The sequence below is a fragment of the Crocuta crocuta genome, unplaced genomic scaffold (assembly GCF_008692635.1).
Source record: "Crocuta crocuta isolate KB4526 unplaced genomic scaffold, BGI_CrCroc_1.0 scaffold121, whole genome shotgun sequence".
Lineage (NCBI taxonomy): Eukaryota > Metazoa > Chordata > Mammalia > Carnivora > Hyaenidae > Crocuta > Crocuta crocuta.
The window spans coordinates 4,112,348-4,121,155 of NW_027528608.1; the positions used below are offsets into that span (position 1 = coordinate 4,112,348).

At 51.1% G+C, this 8,808-nt stretch overlaps 1 protein-coding gene across 1 annotated transcript in view; it reads left to right on the forward strand.

The window, feature by feature from the left end:
- The first annotated feature begins 4,064 nt into the window (after nt 1-4,064).
- KCTD15 (potassium channel tetramerization domain containing 15) overlaps nt 4,065-8,808 on the forward strand; it is a 17,477-nt gene continuing 12,733 nt past the window's right edge. Inside the window, exon 1 of the mRNA XM_077754656.1 lies at nt 4,065-4,084. The gene's annotated coding sequence lies outside the window, so the exon portion shown is untranslated. The remainder of the gene's footprint in view (nt 4,085-8,808) is intronic.

The window sequence follows — 8,808 nt, forward strand, 5'->3', positions numbered from 1 at the left end:
ACAGTAGGCCCCCCAACAGTTAAAAACCTATGGATAACTTTGCTTCTCCAAAAGCTTAACTACCAATAACCTACTGCTCACCAGGAGCCTTACCAATGACATAAACAGTCAGTTAATACACATTGTGTATGATATAAGCTTCATGCTTAGTGTGGAGCCTAATGCGGGGCTTGAACTCATGACCCTGAGATCAAGACCTGAGCTGAGATCAAAAGTCAGATGCTTAACCAACTGAACCACCCAGGTCCCCCAGTAGACTATATTCTTACAATAAAGTCAGCTGGTAAAAAAGGAAGATATTAAGACTATCGTAAGAAGGGAAAATACAGAGGCACCTGGGTGACTCAGTCAGTTAAGCCTCCAACTTTGGCTCAGGTCATGATTTCACGGTTCGTGGGTTCAAGTCCCACTTTGGGCTCTGTGCTGACAGCCAGCTCAGAGCCTGGAGCCTGTTTCAGATTCTGTGTCTCCCTCTCTCTCTGTCCCTCCCCTGCTCACACGCTCTCTCTCTCTCTCTCAGAAATAAATAAAACATTTAAAAAATTTTTAAAAAAAGAAGAGAAAATACATTTGCTGTACTAGGCTGTAAAATATATGCTATCAGTGGACCCATGAAGTTCAGATCCATGCTGTTCAAGTTGTTCAAGGATCAGCTCTATATACATTCACACACAAGTTAGATTGGGAGTGTACACACACACAGAAGGATATAGTCTGTATCAGTCAGCTTTTGCTGTGTGACAAAGAAATACAAAATCTCAGTGGTATACAAAAGGTATTTATTTCTCATGCATCTGTGGTAGCTGGTGGGGTCCTACCCCATGGGTCTTATTCCAGGGCTCAGCCTCGAAGATCAGTACTTCTTCCTTCTGCAATGCCAGGAGTTCAAGAGGCAGCCACAGCCACAGGAGTATATTTTAAGTCTCTGTTCCTGCCATGTTAGCTAACTTCTCTTTGGTGCAGCCCCGTATCAGAGAGCAGAAAAGTACATTCTGCCAAGCATGAAGCCATAACAAGGGTATAGATGTCTAAAGCTCCTACAGGGCAGGGAAAAATTGGAATCAATAATTTAACCTATCACACACTAAGCTGAGGCTCCCCTAGGAGGAAAATGAGATAGCTGAAGGGAGGGGGGTAATTTGTAATTATTCTAAATACTAAAAGGATAGATGTTTTAATTTTTTACAACATACATGCGTTCCGATATCCCTTCTGCAATAAAGCAAAAATAAGAAGACCTTGATTCTCTCCAATCCCAAACAAAATCCTAATAGAAAATTTTTACTAGTTGCTTCACCTAGAAGACTGGCTAGCCATCTTCAAACAACAAATTCTGTCTTAGATCCTGACCTCACACTATAAGCAAAAGTTAATTATAAAAGGATAAGGGACCTAAGTGTAAAAATAGAATTGTAAAACATCCCAGGGAGAGCATATTTTGAAATATATCAAGATGCCTTTTCTTTTTTCACTTCCTTGGGTGACCTTCCAGCTTTTCAGCCAGAGGCTTGCATTGCCTAGAGGTGGAGGAGGGTGGAAGAAGCGGGGGNGGAGAGGGAGGAAAGGGCGGAAGAAGCTGGGGAGAGGGAGGAGGGGGGAGAGGAGGTGGAGTGGAGGCGGAGGAGGAGGAGAGGAGGAGGGAGAAGGAGAGAGCGCAGGGAGCAGGCAGGAGGTAGAAGGGAGGAGGGAAAGAGTGGACATCACCTGCCAGGCGCTGCCCTCTTCCAAAAGCAGCCTGGGGGCGGGGGGTAGGAGGTGGGAGGTGAGAGGCGGGAAGTAGAGTCTTTCCTTCCCTCCACACTGAGGTGGTCAGGAACCACGGGTTTCAGCAGATGCATCAAAGACCCAATTGCAGCAGGAGAGGCCCTTTGGGGCCCCTGGCATATAAGACACAGAAGAGCTGGCTAAGGGAAGGGATGAGGAAGGAGGCAGAGGCCCGGTGTGCATCAAAGGAGGGACAAAGGGAAGGCACCCACCATGCCCAGTAATGTGACAAAAGTGAGTAGCGAAAACAAAATGCAAGAAGCTATAAATGTTGAATATCATTTATCTAAAAGCTTAAAGCTCACACAGAAGTTATCAGTGTTTATAAATGCATTCATATGTTGCAAAAAGTATAAAAATGTGCTCAGGAGTGTTGCAACCTCTGGGCAGCAACTAAGGGAGGGGAGAAGGGAAGGATTTTAAACTGGTCTGTATCATTTCACTTGATTTTGATTGTTTAATTTTGATTTATTTATTTTTTAATTTACAGGGAGATAGTAGCATGAGTGGGGGAGAGAGGCGGAGGGGGGGAGAGAGAGAGAGAGAGGAGAATCTTAAGCAGGCTCCATGCTTAGTGCAGAGCCCAACGTGGGGCTTGATCCCACCACCCCGGGATCATGACCTGAGCTGAAATCAAGAGTGTGACGCTTAACTGACTAACCCACCCAGGAGCCCCTCATTTGATTTTTAAAAGAGGAATCTGAAGCAAATATTCAAAAGTTTAACATTTGTTATATCTGGGTAGTGGGTATAAGGATGTTTTTCGTATTTTCTGTATTTTGAAATATACAGTAGGGAAAAGACAGGCGGTCAATTAGTACAAATGGTTCGATGCCATAGTTTAAACATCACGTGCCTGGGGTTCTATGTGGCTCTGTGTGTCTGTGTACATTACGTGTGCGTGCTGTGTGTCCCTTCAGGTGCGTTGCTTGTGTGTGAACATGTGTGCTTCTGCATATTTATACGCAGGTATCTGTGCAACTTTATGTGTGTCTGCGATCGCATCTCTCATTGTGTCTGTGACTTTGAGTGTGCATATGTGTGTGATTCTGTGTACTTGTGTGTCTGTGTGTGCTAGTGCACCTTTGTGTGTATGAACGGGAAGAAGACTGGCTGGAAAACACCAAATCATTGACACATTTCTCTCTGGGAAAAGGAAACAGGATTTTGGTTTCCCCTTCAAACACTTTGTGTGTGTTTGTGTGTGTGTGTGGCTTTTTTTTTTTTTACAATGATAATATATTCTTTATTAAAATCTCAAAATACTTTGAAAAAGACAGTGAAGACTTTCACAGTTTGAAAAATGAAAAGAATTTACCAGCAGATCGTTGCTGCCCTCCAGGGTTCCTCTTTGCTCCGGGGGCCCCAGCCTGGCAGGGTGGATTCCATCTATCCCTGAGGGCCCTGAGGACATTTCCTAGCTCCACCCCACGGGCATGGCCCGAAGCAAGCATGAAATTTCTCTGAAGTCTTGTGTCTTATCTTTAAATGTTAGGCAACTTTTACTTTCTCCTCTTTAATGTACATATGTTTATCTTAATTATACAATCACGAGGTTTTAACCCCCAAGTCTTGGAGCCAGGGGGCCATTCAAGGGGGCTCCCGAGCATCCCCTGTTGGGGGAGGCGGGGGAGGGCATGCCTAGCCAACTGCAACCAGAGTCAGGATGGGTGTAACCACAGTCTGCTGGCGGCTCTTGGAAGGTCAGCTGGCAGAAGGCTCACCATCATCACTTCAAGAGCTCTTACACGTTGCAAGTTCTTTGCACCTGCTCTGGCACTGAATTCTCCCGGTGTCAGCTTGGTACTTGGTACACAGGAGGATACTGAGACTCAGAGAGATGGAGCCCAAGGTCACCCAGTTGGACTCAGACTTTCAAGTTCATGCAGTGGCCTGACTGTCTCCCTACAGGACAGACCCAGGGAGAAGGGATTGCCTGTGACAAGGGAGAGTGTACTGAGCTTTGGCCAGAGAAAGGGACCTGGGGCAGGGTTTCCAACAGACCAAAGGCTGCTTTCTTCACTGTCTCCACTCTTTTTTACCCTCGGACCAGTGCAAATCCATCTGTAGTAAGTGCCCTTTGTGCTGTGAGCTCACGGCCACTTCACTGGTCGCTTGGAGCCAGAGTGGCAGCCGCACAAAGTCATTTGGGGGCAAGGCTTGGCATTTCAGGCCATTCTACACTCCCTTACTGAGCAGGTGCTGCTCCAGGGAGCAGGGAGCAGCGAACAGCCTCATCCCTCACGCCATCCTGCCGGGAGGACCTGGGACTTCACTAATGCAGCTGGAAAGAAGAATGAGACCTTAGAGGAACCTAAAGGTGAGGAGGCATGGGGGCCTTGGGGCCGGCCGCCCGGCTTGGCTGCCTGGAAGTAGCCATGCTCTACCGGGCCACCTCCATGTTTGGGTCTAGTGTCTCCTGGGACCTAGAAGGACATGGATTGGCATTGCTGATTCAAACTCAAAACTTCCCTGGAGGTGCCTTTGGGGTTTGGGGCTTCTTTCTGCCTTCCTTCCAGCTCAGTGTTTGGCAGGCCCCAGAACCAAGTCCATTCTCTCCCCCTTCCCCCAGGCAGAGCCTGACTGTGCCCAGGGTCCCCTCTTCCTCCCCAGGGATCACACACGCTAAACCCCAGGCAGGACAAGGGCTAAATCTGATTGGTCCAAGCTAACCCCTTTCCCAGGGACTGGCTTGTAAATTGGCCAATGGGATCATTTCCCTGCTTCCAAGAGAGCCCAAGTAGGAGTGAAGCACTGAGCTGAGGGAATCTTGAGACCAGAGAGGAGTGGTGTGAGGGCAGGCCAATCAGTGTGTGGAGAGAGCATGGGTCCTTGAATACTCTGCTAAGCCCCTGGGTCTACACCAGGGCCACTCAGCCTCCACTTGCCCTTACATGAGAGAATCAGCTTCCCCCATCTTGAAGCCATTCAGAGGTAGCTTTGGTTTTTCTGCACCCACATTCAGGTGGACCCTTGGAGAGTCTGGTAAAAACACTAAAACTTCCCTTGGCGAAAAGGCTCAAATGCAAAGTGTTGAACAATTTGCAGGGTTTGGGGAGGTGGTTCCTGGTCCCCCAGAGGCCATCCACAGGCCACCACTACATAAGAATGCCTGGGCAGGAGAGCTCAGTCTTCTGTCATTCCTGTCGGCCCGCTGCTGGCTCCCAGGGAAAGCAGGCTGGGTTGGCTCTGAGCAGAACGCCAGGGCTACAGGCGGAAGCAGGAAGGAGGGGGTGGTCTGCGGCACCCGGAGGCAATCCCTGCTCACCGTCCCACCAGAAGCCATAAGTGCCCACAGAGCATAGTGCTGGGGACAGGGCAGAGCTCCGTGAAAGCTGCTGGTCTTGTATTTTCTGCTTCAAGGACAGGCAGGGGCATGCTGGCCACCAACCCCCCCCCACCCAGTGCCACCCCTGAGACACGTCTGGACCTCTGCTCTCCCAGGAGTGGATCTCCAGCTGACAGGAGACCCAGTTTGGATGTGTGTGTGTGTGTGTGTGTGTGTGTGTGTGTGTGTGTGTGTGTGAAGTAAATCCCACGATTCAGCTTTCTGTTTAGTCTCCAGGTTCTCTGAGGTCCTAACCAGGAGGATTTCTGGGGTGGAGGCCACGTGGGTGTCAGTTCCATCCTATCCTAGTCAAGGGCCATCTCTGAGCCTCGAGGTGGTCACAGACCTAAGAGGGCCAGGCTTTCAGCCCGGGGTGGGGTGGGGTCCTAGAGTTGGGGGAGGAGCCCTACTGTAAAACCCCAGCACCTCCCCCCTCCCCCCCTTCAGGGCAGCAGCTGTGCAGCTCTGTCTCAGCCTACTTATCTGCTGTCTGGTCTCAGCTTTCCTGAGAAGGCTGAGTTAGTCCAGCAGACCACGGGATCTCCTTTTACTTTCCTTATTGAGCTCCTTGTTTCTAAACACGGTCTGCAAACAGCCACAACTGAAATCACACCAGAAGCCACTAGGAAGCATCTGGAGACTGACGTCTTGTCCGCAGCACCTGTATGCAGGGCCTGACCTGCATCGTGTTTCACATGAGCTCCTGCGGAGAGGCCTCAAGGCAAGCATAGGCTTGAACCCACTTTTTAAAATACAAACTGTAATGGTTTAAGCTCTAGTCCAATGTACTGATAGAGCAAGTGACATTCTGATTAGACTCACATCCAATTTCACCTCTTGGACCACAGTAATGAAACCAGATGCATTTCACAACATGTTTCAATATGTTTTCAGTCCTAATTATACCTCTTCAATTAAAACAAAACAAAACAAAACAAAGCCTCACCCTTGCGTTACGTACCACAGATCATTACACGCCTATCACAACCCATACACAAGTCTCTCAATGTAAAAGATGGTTGACATTTAGCCAGGAACTTTTAAAACACTTGAGAATAAATTATGACCCAAACTCACTCTTCTTAATGACACACATAAAGTTCAGCTCTTTAATAAAAGGATTCAGGAATATGAAAACAAAGTTCCCAGCGATATTAAGGAAATAAAGGTCCTGCAAAATGGTCAGTTCTCGTTTCGATTAAATTGTGCATTTTTAATATCATTGGTATAAAGTGAAACTCTTAAAAAAAACACGTAGGAATTTAAAATAAAGTGGAACATCCTATTTTCAGGGTCACCAGTACCACAGTGAGATTTGTCTCTTAAACAATGACACTTAGTATCTCTGTAGTTCCATGAATACTTTTGAAGTGTCATATTAAAACCAATCTCATGGCCTTGAGGCAAAGAGAAGCAATTAGTCTTGGAGTTGTGAATAAATAAAAATCCATTTATACACCCGTCCTTGACATGTACCTTGCAAATCTTAGAAACTTCATCTAGTGGGAAAAGAAATGTTAAATCATGAATACCAATACTAATCACATTGCCATGTGGCTTCCTAAAACAGTTTGGTTTATACCAATCTTTTAAGTATGAATTTATATGTATATATTCATCCACATCCAACACAAAACAAAGACTCTCTGTCAGCCACCTTAGGAGAGAGTGAGAGAGGAGTGAGGGACGCTAGGAGCCACCAGGGCCATGACAAACAGGTTTTCAGTGGGGCTGCCCCTCAAACACCAGCCTGGTGCATTTTTCCTCATGCTCCGCCTCCCCCCAAGCACCGCAAAGCTTGGAAAGGGGGTAAGTTCTGTCCCTGAAGAAGTTTGCGGTACCCACACCCTGCTCCATTGGTGGTCCCAGCCAGCATTTAAGGGAGGAAACAGGAAATCAAAGTATTTGGATACTTGCTTCGTTTCTTCTTTGGGTCTATTCCTTCAGGGCCGGGTTGGGTGAGCGTAGACGGGGGCTTTGCTGTTTCGTGGCCCCGCGCAGCCCTGGAGAAATTTGGGGCTCTCCACCACCTACCAGAGCCGACCTTCCGGGGCCGGGCCGGGCCTGGCCTGGCCACAGCGCGGAGGGCAGAGTGGTGCTGTCAGGGCAGAGCTGGGAGCCCAGAAGCCCGGGGCGCCAGGGCGTGGGGAGCTAAGTGGGCAGCCCATGGGCCGCGCTGGCGCTGGTGCACACATCCCTGACCTACTTCCAGGCCCCCTTTCCGTTCTAGGAGCAGCTAAAAATCCATAAATTAAGGAAATTAACTGATGGGGCCTGCGGCATCTTTGTAAGCTATTTAAATCTATAAATTTACAACATCTTCTGCATATATCAAGTAATTGAACTAACTGCAGGGATGTAACTTTAATGAGAAAATCTCCCCCCTTCTCCTGTAGTTCGAGCTCTAAAATAAATAAATAAATAAAACCTTCCCTTAGGAGGAAAGTTTCTGCTTATTCCCGCGTGGAGAAGTTACAGAAGCGCGGTCCGGGCGCTCTTTCCACGCGCGAGGTGCCCTAGCGAAGGGAAGCAGGCCCTGCCTCGGTCCCCCTGCCACGCNGGCGCATCTGGCCGCGGGCTGCAGGCCGGGCGCCCCCCGCGCGCCCCTCCCCCGCGGTGGCCGACCGCGTGTCCGCAGACGTCACGGGCGGCGCTGCTCCCCGGCAGAGGGGCAGCCGGGGCCGAGACCCGGGGAGGGAGGCCGTGGAGGGGGAGGGGCGGCCCTGGCCCCCGGCTCTGCTCCAGCCCCGGCCGCCTCCCNCCCAAAGTGGCGATGATACCGAGAAAGTCGCTCGGCCGGGGTTCGGACCTAGGTGGGGGCGGCTGCTTTGTCCCAGCGCCGGGGGCTGGCGGCGCGGGGGCACCCAGCACAAAGGCCTGGCGCGGGAGGGGGGGTTGCCCACGTGGGCTGGCCCTGGCCCCGGGTGGACCCTCCCCACGCTGGCGGGCGCCGAGCTTCCTGCAGCGCGGGGCGGGGTGTGGGGGGGGTGGTGTTGCAGGTCCCGGCACTCGGGCCTCAGTGCAGGGCCGAGCGCCCCGCAGGGCCAGCGAGTTTCCGGGGTCAGCACCAGGCTCACGCCTCTGGAGCTTCGGGGCGCACAGGGCCGGCTTGGCGCCCAAATCAGAGAGGAAAAAGTCTCTAACGGGACAGATGTGCGTCGTCTGACGCCCACCACGCGAGTCCGAGACGGGGCGGGAGGGGCCGCCGAGCTGGTGGTGGACCCGGGCGCGCGGGGTTGGGGGGCCTGGGCGGGCCTCGCGGGGACGCCTCAGGCGCCTGCTGCCGGTGGGTACTCCCTGACTTGGATGCCCGCACGGGGCACCCATTCGGAAATGCCCCTTTCCCGTAGCCGAAACGCCTTTCCGTCATCCCTTGCCCCCCACCTCGACTGCAGAAAGATAAGCTTCAAGTTTTCACTCCGTGTCTCAAATGTGCATGAAGGAATTTAACTGCACGAGTGAATAACAGCATTAGTTTCAATTAATTTTTTTTTAATCCCGGCAACAATAAACTTTGAGAACAAAAGCGCTTTTACGTCCTTAATTAGGCGAGCTNGCGCCGCCGGCCTCGGCCCAGCCGGCTCCGGCCGCCCCGAAGTTCACACCGGCCAGCAGGCTCTGCGGCTGGGCTGGCGCGCACCAGGTGGCATGCCCGCCGCCCTCCCCCCTCCATCCCGGATAATTCCGCAGGCCCCTGGCACTCTCGCCCGCGGCTG